The sequence below is a fragment of the Neovison vison genome, chromosome 2, assembly GCF_020171115.1.
Source record: "Neovison vison isolate M4711 chromosome 2, ASM_NN_V1, whole genome shotgun sequence".
In the NCBI taxonomy this organism is placed as follows: Eukaryota; Metazoa; Chordata; class Mammalia; order Carnivora; family Mustelidae; genus Neogale; species Neogale vison.
The window spans coordinates 216,290,393-216,302,901 of record NC_058092.1 but is presented as its reverse complement, the minus strand read 5'-3'; the positions used below and the strand labels follow the sequence as shown (position 1 = coordinate 216,302,901).

Sequence of the window (12,509 nt, the reverse complement as noted above, 5' to 3'; positions counted from 1 at the left end):
TCGAATGATTTAATTCATGAAGCCCCAACCTCCACAGGCAGAACGTACACTCCTTGGAGAATGCATTAGAACCTCGCAGGCATCTTCCCACAGGCGTACTAAATACCACATGCCCTGCAGAGCATTCCTCAAGCAACCCCTCCAGCCTATGCCCTCCTTGAGGAATGCCACATCTCAAAGTGTGCATGGTCATTTCCTCAAAGCCAAACAGCCAGGAACCCTGCTGTATTCCTCCCCGCACGACATTCCTACCCCCTACTGCTGATATTCATCTTCTACCTTTCTATGCAGGCCCACTCCTTCACCCCAAGATCAAACCCTCATCCTCTCATGAGTCCTACTGCAACTATCTCCTTCTGGTCTACCTGCCTCTAGCCCACAAGCCTCTGTTCTGCAAAGTGCCAGGCTGCTTTCCCAACATCCAAATATGATACACCATTCTCAGACTCCTCCCTGAGTCCCCACTGCCTCCAGGGTAGAATCCACAGTGATTGGCAAGGCACAGGGGCCTTGCCCACCTGACCCTGACCTAGGTCTCTATGTCTCTATCCTTATTTCTTACCACCAGCCCTTCCCCTTGGATTCTATTTTCTGGGTTACTCATCTGAACCAAAGAACCAAGAACATGATTTGAATGACTTTTTTCAATTCTCCTCACAATGGTGCATAACCAGATTGCATTCAGGCTTAATTTATTCTTTCTCATATTCTCGGTCTCTCTGTCTCTGTCTAGTCTCCTAGCTGAATGATCTTGTAGAAGCCTCCCTAGAGTCTAGAGCTGTGCTCTCCAATATCATACGCATTAGCTACACATGCCTATTTAAATTTAAATAATTAAGATTAAATTAATAAAATTAAGTAAATAAAAATTAATAACTCAGCCACACTAGTCACATTCCAAGCACTCGGCAGTCACATGTGGCTGGTGACTAATATACTGGACACAGCAGGGCACAGCACAATTCTATTGTTGCACAAAGTTCTGCTGAATAGTGCTGATCCCGAGATTCTCAACTAACAGTTGTTCTTGAAACATAGTTCTCTATTTTCTCGCTGAAAATGCAGACTTTAAATCCCCTATTACCTCTGTGGTGGAGATCTGGCTTCTCCATGTTGCCCAGAATCCATGCCCTTTTCTGGGAAAGGTAATATCCCTTTAGGGAACCAGTTTCTCCTTATGATGAGTCATATTGCTCAGGAGGCACGGACCATGGCACTGCTCCTATCCTCAGCTCAAAGAGCTGGCACTATTTATCCTAAGCCAATCATCCACACCAGTCCTATGGTACAGTGATGGGTTCAGGGAAAAACGTGTTACCAAACTAGAACCAATAACAACCAAGAGGAGTATTGCTGAAGCTTCTGGGAAATAGAAGCATCCCTTTCCTTCCTCAGGAAACATCAGAAGAGACCACTGTCTTCTAAATAATATTGACTGAAGGTGTGAGTACTAGAATACCACCCCATTTTGCAATCTTGAAAGGAGAGCCTGAAGTTGCTGAGGGAACACAATATGGAACCTGAGGATGCAGCCAACACTGCATAAACTGAGTGGAAGTACTACAGGAATCTAAGTCCTTGATGATACCATTTGAGCTGCTATATCACGCCTGACCTGAAGCTACTATCTCTAGTCTTTTATGTCAAATCAGTCAGTAAATTCTTCCTGTCTCCATTCATCCATGTTCTTAACCGTTACACCTGAACTACTCCAGTCACCCTGTAGGCCTCGGGTCAAAGTGAGATCTTCCACAAGAGCCTACCCTGACCTCCAGACAGACCGTCACTCCTTTTATATGACCCTTGATGCATCCTAGTATTGCAGCAACTTCTTACTGAATTGGGATGTTAATATATAACATTGTGAAATGCTTGAAAGCAAGTTTTGAGCCTCTTGATCTTTCTTACAAAGAAGTAAATAAAAAATACAACCCTACCTGATACATACTAGATGCTTCTAAGTATCTATTAAGAAGTAAATATTTATAGGGTAAATGGTAGCCAATTGATAAATTTCAGTTAATAACAGTAATGGTAGTAGGACCATCTACCTCCACTACCTCATTTCACCCACAGAGCAATCCTGTGAAATGTCACAACCATTATTCCCTTTTCTTTTAGCTATCAACCAGAGTCTTGGGAAGATTACATAACTAAGCAAAGTCCCATGACACATAATGACAGCACTTGATATATTCTAACTAAAAAATGTGGCTGTTCCCTTCAATGTTCCATATCCCCCCTCCCTCCTGATTAAGGGTGTCAATGAATTCAGCAATTTCAGCAACAGGCACCTTGGTATATACTAAATTCTCTGCTGGCTAAGCCTCTCAAAGCTAAGTTCAAAGGCAACTGAACAGAATCTTCAAGATGGAACCACACATTCAACCTCAAGCCAACTCTTTCTTCCAAGCTCAGTGGTTAAGGAAGACACGAGAAAGTGCAGGTTGGCGTGATGGCCACATGCGTGACATCAGCTCCCTGGGAGCAAGGACCTTGACACCCCTTGTACTGTCTCCTCCCACCTCTCTACTCTCCTAACACCCAGGCTCCACCTCCACATTTTGAGTCACACTCCACTTTCAGTTTCTGCCTCCAGGCCACCTACCTGGCAAGGCTCCCATGGCAGGCTGTAGTTTTTCTTCTAAAATTAGAATTTTGACTCAAAAGAGTAGATTCCATGCAGGTCACAGGGGATCTGGGGAAAGGGAAGGAACACACACACCCCTGTCTCCCTCCATCCAAGACACTAGAGGGTCCAGGTGGACAGTACAGGTTTGGTTCTACTCCATAGACTTAAGCCCAGATTTACAGGAAAGGGATCAACCAACCAGCATGTACCCAATACCTAAAATGTGCCAAGGGCTTCTGAGGTATTATGGACATATGATAGGTAAGTGAGGGGAAAGCTTAGGGCAGGAGGATATAGTGGGGGGAAGGTCAGAGAGAGAAAGCGAGATGGAGATACAGTTGTATTGTGTGTGTGTGTGTGTGTGTGTGTGTACATATATACAACATACACGTGTAATATACATACCTAAGAGTGGTTCGTGGATCACAAGAATCAGACTCTTTTAAGAAAATATGAAAAAATGCAGATTCCACCTCTTCCCCTTCGTACACTGAGATCTATGTCTAGAGGTGGTCTTCCCTCCACAACTGCAGGGGGCTGACAGTTATTCAAGGCCTCTGTTCCCAAGCAGACCAGAATCATCTACAGGAACCTCCAGGAGACCAGATGGTACAATCACCTCTTGGAAAGCTAGGTTTACTTCCACAGCGCCCATGACTCAAGCTAATCAAGAACTCCACGAGCAGCCCCTCCAGGAGTATTGTCTACAGGAAGGTGGAAGGGTGCACAGGACACACAGGAGTAGGGCTAAGAGAGGGGAGCCACAGAACATCTGCTGATGACGTTCAAATGTTTATTCCCAGCTGACCCAGAAGAAGAATGGACACACACACCCCCCCCACTTTAAGGGCCTTTTGCAGTGAGATCTGTGGGTCAGCAGGAGCCCAGGTTCCTTTTTACTAGTGTGCATCACTCAAATTCTCCAGTAGTCTCTGATGACCCTATCCCTGAGCTGCACGAGGTACAGCACAGAAGCACAATGCATCCCAGATGGGACACCCAGCTGCCCAGTATGACCCAATACAACATTGGAGCCCACAAGCCACCACTGACAGGACACTCCCATGCTGCTCATCTTCACCAGACAGCAAGGCTCGCATAGGAGAGCCTCAACTGGAGGCTAAGGATGGCAGGTCTCCAGGCAAATGGGAGTTCTCAACAAACCTTTGTTAGTTGTATGCATGCAACAGCAAAGCAACCCTTTAAAAAAAGAAAAGAGCAACACACCCCTGAGCTCCTGGGGTCTATCCTGGTGTATATACTATTTAACAGAGAAATGCCCTCAGGACTAAGTGTCTAGTAGTTAAAACCCAAATCCTGAAAGCAAACAGCTCTGGATTCACATTCCAAAACGACTTGCTATGTTCCCCTGCAAGAACCCCTGTCTCTACATGTATCCACAGGCGCCCCGACCTCACAGGCCCGCAGTAAGGAACAAAGAATAAAATCACCAATCAATAACCCACTGGCTGGCACATAGAAAGAAACTGAGCAACATTAGCTGGTATTAGAATTAGCTCTGGAAGGTCCCACTTCTCTTAAAAGGTAGAAGAGAGAAGGATGAGATGTAAGGGCCGGGAGATAGAAAGTAGATAGAGAGACCACTCTAAGCAGTACTAATCGGATGGTCCAAACCACCCCCCAAACCAGGTTCTGTTTTCCCCAGCATCCAGCTATACAAGCTCAGGCTCAGAGAGACCAAGAAGCCTCCATCAGTCACACAATGCAGAACTGGGATTCAAGTCCAGCTGAACCACAAAGCTTTGCTCTTTACTCAACACAAGGCAATTTATAAAAGCCCCTGATGGGTCTGGAAGGTGAATGAGCTTCTGCTTCAGTCCCCTCCTGGCCCCATGGGCATAGCTAAGAATCCACTAAGCTCACAAGCTTCCTGCACATGGGACCTGGGCCAGGTGTCATTAGTGTGATGTGGAAAATAGCTGGGAGGGAAAGGACAAATACAAGAGAAACAATTAACAAAGTGACACAGCTCAGTTCTATTCTTCCTTATACTGGAAAGGATAACCATCTGGGTCTAAGACCCAAAGCTGTGCTTATAGGCACCAGAGCAAGGATATGTGAAAGCGAAAGACAAGTAGTTTCTCCATAAAGGAACATAGAGTGAACCAAGGCAGGACAACTACCCAGCGGCCCAATTCCAACAGAGTATAGAAAAGCAAATTAACTCCTTTCTGAAATGCCAGGATACGATTTGAATTAGTAAAAATTAATTCTGAAGTTATGAAGTCTAAAGAAACAAGAATCCTCTCTACCCTGTGCTGGCCCAGGCCTAGCTGGGAACATTCTAGCAGAATGACAAAGCTATTTATGCCCATTACTCTGCTAATTCCACTTCCGGTAATATACTTTTACATTCCAAAGAAATCATTCAAAAGTAGAAAAGAAAAAAGCTATTTGTATGGAAATGTTCCTAACACTGTCATCCCTCACAGGAGGGAGAAAAAACAATTAAACAACCTACATACCCAACAGCACAGACATATTCAAGCAATTAATATTATATTCTATGATGGATTCCACATTGTTCCCACAAATTGAACACTGAAACTACATGCCTCTATTAATACAGGGGGAAAATGTAGAAACATACTTAAGTCACAAATTAGAGCAAAGAATATGCTGATGCTTATTATAGCTACCTATAAATATGTATATCCACTGAGAAACCTGTTTGGTATTAATGAGATCATATTCTATGAAGTTATATACATAATGAAAAACTGTTTTTGTTTTAGGTATTGACTTAGCCTAAGGCCTACCTTTTAAAAAGTGTGTCTGTTTAATATGTAATTGTGGCAATACAAATATATGCCCCTTAAATACGGTCATAAATGACAATCAAGACAGAATAATATTTTTAAATGAATGATCATGATGAATCTACTTTGTATATCAATTTCAAATCTTTATTTATTTACATTTAAATGTTATCTGAGAATGTTATGTTACAGGATCCCCAGTGGCTGACTTCTGCATTGTTCTTCACTGCTGTGGCCATTATTAATCTCTGTGTGGATTACGTGACCTGGCAGCGATCATCATGCACATACATCCTTCTCCTGATACCGTTTGTCTGTCCTGCCTCTTCCTTGAGACTGCCAGCTTTTTGAAAATAGGGACTGTGTCTTCCCATTTCTTTCAAATGTATCCATGGAGAATATCTTTGAACTTCTCATTCAGACCGGAGCCCAATTTGGATTTAATGATGAAGATAAAGAGAAAAGGAAGAATAGTTACCAACTATATTTACAAGACGTAATAATGCTGAAAGACTTAAAATAGGAGCTAGGTATGAATAATTAACTTGTGTTTTATTTTGCCAAAGGTCTTGGTGCAAATAAAATAGTTTGCATATTCACTGATACGTTGGATCTAGTAGGTGAGCCTGTGACACCAAGCTAAGTTAAAGCTGGTCCTGTGCTTCCCACGGAGCGTTTCACATTGTGGTGAGTTAGAGGAACGTTCGAGCGCAATACAGAGAGTGCTGCTTCTTTTTTTTTTTTTTTAAGATTATTTATTTATTTGACAGAGAGAGATCACAAGTAGACGGAGAGAGAGGCAGTCAGAGAGAGAGAGAGAGAGGGAAGCAGGCTCCCTGCTGAGCAGAGAGCCCGATGCGGGACTCGATCCCAGGACCCTGAGATCATGACCTGAGCTGAAGGCAGCGGCTTAACCCACTGAGCCACCCAGGCGCCCCCAGAGAGTGCTTCTGATGGGTGTCACGTGAAGTGCTGTCAGTCAAGAGAGGGCTCTCTCTCGGCAGGCTTCCGGGAGGAAGACTCACATCTGAGTTGGGTTTAATATGTAATTGTGGCAATACAAATATATGCCCCTTAAATACGGTCATCCTCTGAGGAGAGGATGAGTAAGGGGAAGCCATAAGGAGACGGCGTTTGGTGGTGGGAGAGGAAGGGAGACGCATTCCAGGCAAAGGGAACCGCATGTACAAAGGCAGACGCCCGAGGGTCAGGAAGAGCAAGATGATCTCACACACAGGGCTGGAGTGGGGGCAGCTGAGGCTGGGACACCATAACAGCCTAGCTCTGGAGGAGGCTCTCACTCAGTTACTCTGGGTGGTGTGTGTCCTTGGAATGGCAAAGGAGGGCAGGAAGATGGGAGGGGAGAACAGAAAAGGCCAGCAACACCTATCACTGCAGGTCGGGAGAGACAGCAAAAAGCATCTGAACACCGTCTCCAACATGAAAGGAAAGCTGGCTTTGCTTCGTCAATATGCCTTGAGACTCAGAACACCACCACTCCCACTACACTGAGTGACCGGCATCAGGAAGCCTTCAGACAAGAGAGAGTCCAGCGGCATGTCACGTGATCGAGAGAGAACACAGACCGATTTCTACTTGGTAACTTGCGAAGTGACTCTGGAATACGGTGGGAAAAAAAAAAAAAAGTTTTCCTAAACTACTCGTGGAAACCTCCCCCCTGAAAAAAATTTAACTCATCCAGATATACTTGATCAATGAAAGAATTTTTTTTTCCTGCTTGAAGAAACAGGTTTTAGAAGGTCTAAAATATTGATCATGATAGAAGGAAAATAGTTTTTTTTTTCCTCAACAAACCGATGGAAACATCCTCATCCTAGTTCCAAATTTTGTTTCATGGCAGAGATGGATTCTTTCCCTTTAACATAATTGTTTGCCAGCCCCAAGGGTCTTCAGTGGAATAATCACATTTGGGCCATCAGTGCCACCCACCCACAAAGAGAGAGACCAAGGGGTAAAGGAAGGACTAATCCAGGGTGCCCAACCTTCAAAAGAAAGCCTCCCTGTTCTGGGGATATGTAATATGCTCACGCCCATTCACTCTAGAAATGAGCTAGTGGGGCCACAGAAATGGAATATCTCAGGTTCAATCATTTGACAAATCATGCTCATGACATCAAAGACGCTCTCTTTATATTGCTACATTTATGTTGGAGCCACTGAACTAAGTATGTATGTTTATACACACACACATATTACATATAATATATATTAGTGTATATATGTTATATTAGTGTGTACACACACACACACACATATATATACACACACACATATATGTCAGTGCATAAATATGCTATCCCCATTCTCAGGGAGTATTAAATCTATAATAAAGACGATACTTGTAGACTAACCAAAGAAATGAATGTATAATTACAGATTACAGTGAAGTTTTCTCAATTAAAAAAAAAAAAGTAAAGGGGCTAGCTGTCACATCCAGAGATCAGAACTGCCCTTTCTAAATCATGAACGGACCATGAGAGGTAGCTGGCGGCATAAAAAACTGCAGGGGAAAAAAAAAAATCACAGCCCTCACAATGAACAGTAGTGGTGAAAGCCCTCAGGCTGAAAAGACCTTGGCACATTTATGAAACCAAAGGAAAGTCTGCAAGGCTGGAGGGTGGCAGATCAAAGTGAGATGAAACTGGCCAGGGGGTGAAGCAGGCAGGGGCCTTGTAGAACATGAAAACAAAAACTCTCCGATGGATGATTTTGGAGCTCATGACCAAGTTGCCAGTGTCCCGGAGTTAAGAGGTAGAGGCAAACCATAACACTAAAGAAAGAGGTGGGTCCTTCTTTCTGTTGCTAAAAAAAAAAAAAAAAAGAGCTTGGAATTCAGATTCCCACCACCCACCTAAAATACCCTCATCAACAGAGATATGGAAGTGGAATTGGCCCCTGTTTCCTCCCAATAGCCAACAACTCTGACTATACTTTGGGAAGCTCTCCTTGTTCCCGTTTCCCACCTGAGATTCCTGGGGAGCAGCACAGCGTTGCCCCGCTATGTCCTCCCAGGGCACCCGCTGGCCCCAGCTTCACCGAGACCACCTGACAGGACGATCTGGTTCTTGCCTAAATGGCTTCTGCTGGGGCCTGGGACTCACAGGCACAGCCTCTCCCCTTCGTATGCACTCCGGGCACCGCATTCACGACTCCCAGAGTATTTCAACATCGTGTGTTGTTATCAGTTAAGAAAAAAAAACTTTTTGTTTTTAGAATCATGAACCAGGAGTGGAGAAGGAAAATAGAAAGGAAATCTATATGTGAGTGGAAGAGGTTTTGTTTCGTTGCTATTTTAACTGAGATAATACAACAAAATCTAGGTCCGAGTTCACTGTTTTGAGTAAATTAGTAAAAGAATTTCTACAGCAAACAAAATCCTGGAAGAGGTGGAACTGAGCTTGGGCTAGGAGACACCACCTTCCCCAGCACAGCAGAAATCTGCGGGACAGTTCTCCAAGAGAGACAGAAGTCTCCGCTCCCCCTCATCTAACCCTTGTGGCCACTACCAGCAGATTCACCTGTCCTGATGCACACCTCCTAGCAGGCAACTTCCTTGTTCTCAAAGTATCAATCGCTTCCCTACCTACCAACTAAGGCCTGCAGCCCTTCATCTAGAAAGAATGCACTCTGAGGTCTGGCCCCCCCATTACCTGCCCACACTACTCCCGTAAATGAACCTCTGCTCTCCCATCCACTCCCGGCCACAGAGCCCCGTCCAGCTCTAACTCTTTTTGCCCTGCTGCACAAGGCTCGTCTTCAACCCCAGTCTCTCTCTAGGGACCCAGTGACTAGGACAGAAAGGATGGATCTAGGTGGAATGTGTGGCTCTACCACTTTAAGCTCAGTGACTTTGGGCAAGTCCCTTAACCTCTGCAATAAGCCTCAGTTTCTTCCTCTGTACACCAAGTAGGAGGTCCCTGCCTTTCAAACAACTGTGAGCAAGAAATGAGGCGAAGCACCATTCTTCCTTTGTGTCTCATTTCAGACTGCCTCTCTTCTCAGAAGCCAGCCTCCGCTGCCCCAGGCCGACTCCTCCCTTGTGTGTGTGCACACCTGCTACAATGACCATCCCGTGGCGGTGGTGACTGTTTGCAGGTCTGACCTCAGGAAGCTGGGGCCTCTGAGAGCAAGCGCTCTGACTTTCTATCTCTGTATTCCCAGGAAAGGAGCAAATAAAGGAATGTGCCAAACACCTGGCCCAGCCCCTAGCACGCAAAATGTGCCAGTATTCTTTTCCCTCCTTATATGGTACTTTAATATGTTGTCTGGTATTGGAATTGTTGTGTGCCTATCTTATGTCTTTCACTGCATTTTTTTTTTGTCTTTCACTGCATTTTAAGTTCCTTGAAGTGATGAACATACCTTAATCATTTATTTTTTTTAATTCACATAGAGTAAAACATACTTATTTTGGTGCACAGTCCTTTGAGTTTTAATAAATGCATCAAGTTGTATAATGACCCATCTTTGCTATTTTTGGTTCTCTCTACCTACTTTATCTCTCTATAAATATTTACCGAATAAGTGAACAAAACCTTTTTTTTTTTTTTTTTTTTTTTTTTAAAGATTTTATTTATTTATTTGAGAGAGAGAGAGACAGTGAGAGAGAGCACGAGCGAGGAGAAGGTCAGAGAGCGAAGCAGACTCCCCATGGAGCTGGGAGCCCGATGCGGGACTCGATCCAGGGACTCGAGGATCACGCCCTGAGCCGAAGGCAGTCGTCCAACCAACTGAGCCACCCAGGCGTCCCTGAACAAAACCTTAAGGAAGGAAACGATAAACAAATACTTGCTGGGAACGCTTCTACAAAGTCCACCCAGAGAGTTCTTGAATCACAGCGAATCCAGACATTGTAACTATTCCAGCACCTTTCTACAAAGCAATTCCTCAACACTGATGTGAAATCTTTAAAAAATGTTTGTAGCCTCTGACCCAGTATGTCCATTTCTAGGACAACATCTGGACAAAACAATCAGATGCCCGGGACAGTTTAGGAACCAGGAGTGATAAAACAGCAATTGTTTACAACAACAAAGTACCAGGCACAACATAAACACCAACAGTTAAGGAAAGGTCCATTCTGGTACTACCAGGTGACAAGGTAAAATTGTAGGCTCACATTCTTATTTTAAAGTATGGAATGTATAATTGTGCCCTGTCAGGTATAAAATGCAACTTCTAAAACAATATATAATACCAACAAAGGTTTTTAAATGCATATGCATATATGTATATTCTCTATAAAGGTAATGTTCAAGAAAAATTTTTTTTATCTATGGTATTAACCTCATTTTACAAAATGAATGTTCAGATAAGTTCACATAATCAGTGCATGATCGTGGATTTTTATTTTCATTACGTGTTTTATATTTTCTAATTTCTTATAATAGATACTCCAATACTCCTATTTCTTTTATAATCAGAAATGTTATAAAAATAGACTTGAAAGGCCTTTATTTCTGCCTTAAAAGTCTCATAACCTTTATTTCATCTCTAGATGATTCAGTGGTGGCTAAATTTTCACATTCAAGATGTGGCATATGGCTCTGCTTACATGAGAGTGTGCTTTCTGTCTGAAGCCTGTTCAGAAATAACCCAGCCCACTGGTGGGTGACACATTTCCTGCACCCCCACAGGAAGCAGACCCCGTGCCAGGGGACCGAGGCTGCCACGGTGGTAACACCAGAGGAACATTGGATACAGGACACCAGGCAGGGTCTGGGATACATGGAGTGGCTTCGCCTTCACCGTGAACAGGTACCTGACTGCCCTAAGCCTCAAGGGCTAAGACCATGCTTCCTTCCCTTCTGCATCCCCAGCAGCTCGCAGCGTGGCCAACCCACACAACAGACAACCACAAAATGCCTGTTAGAGGAGGGTGGCTGCGATGTGAGTAAGAGCTGGAAAGTGGAAGAGGGAAGTTGAGCTCTGAAAGTACAGAAGGGTCTTGCTTTCCTGAAGGACACACGAGGGTGGCTGCCCATAGTGATGGCCCCACCTGTCACACACCCCAGCACCCACGTACATTTCCAGCTGTGACTTGCAGCTTCTATCATTGAGAGCCAGAAGCTATATGACCCCATTGTTTGAATCTGGATGGGCTTGGACTTGTTTTCCCCCAAAGACTATGGCAGAAGCAATGGTGCCTTTGTTCTGGGCTTGGACCCCCAGAGACACTGCATTTCAACTTGCCCTTTAAGATCCTTGCCTGCCTTGCCACCAGGAGCACAGTCCTGGGTTAGCCTGCTGCAGGGGCAGGGGGAGGGGGGCGTGGAGGCACCCGGCCAACCACCACCCAGGAGGCCAGCCGACGTGGGCAGGAAGCAGATGCGCGAGGAAGCCCGGCCAAGACCAGAACAACTGACCAGCTGGGCCCAGCCCAAACTGCTGACTCACACAGCCCTAAGCCAATTACATGTTTTTTTAAGCCACTGAGTCATGGGAGATGTGTGACACATAGACCTTTATTTCAGCTTTTGAATCTCTATATATCTTTAAGGTATCTAAAGCCCAGCACACTTAAAATGGAATTCTTGTGCTCCCTCCCGGAACCTCTAGTATTCTGGGAATGACATGATTATCCTTCCCATTGCGTGTGACAAAAATCTAGAAATCATCTTTAAATTCCCTCCTTGTCTTCTCCCACGTGTTTCTATATCCAAAGCATCAAGTTCTGTTAATTTTTTTCACCTAAATATTCTCCAATCCATTTACTTCTCAGCCTTTATCACTAACACTTCCCTAAGTTACCATCAGCTCATTTCTGCTGTGTGATCTCTGACAAATTGCTTGACTTCTCTGAGCCTCTGTCTCCTTGACTGTAAAGTAGAGATAATACTAGCACCTGCTTCTTGATGACATAATGCATCTGAAGTGCTCAACAGAAGATCTGGTATAAAGTAAGCATTGAGTAAATGTTAGCTTGTTTCCCTTCATAATACAGCACACCAGGCCTATTCATGAGGGAACCCAGTTTTCTCACGTGCCAACAGTTCCTACCATCTCACTCAGCCTAACAGCAATGGAAACTACCTTGTCCCATTCTCTCTTCTGCCTCCAGGCCTTTACAAATGCTT

General features: G+C 44.3%; 1 protein-coding gene across 4 annotated transcripts in view; it reads right to left on the bottom strand.

The window, feature by feature from the left end:
• The window catches only part of SORCS3 (sortilin related VPS10 domain containing receptor 3), a 583,502-nt gene that overhangs the window by 426,519 nt on the left and 144,474 nt on the right, over nucleotides 1-12,509 (bottom strand). The window contains exon 1 of one of the 4 annotated variants that reach the window (XM_044240468.1): nucleotides 2,609-2,628. The exons of the other annotated variants lie outside the window; for them this stretch is intronic. The gene's annotated coding sequence lies outside the window, so the exon portion shown is untranslated. Of the gene's footprint in view, nucleotides 1-2,608; nucleotides 2,629-12,509 lie in introns of those variants that run through there. 4 annotated transcript variants of the gene reach the window in all.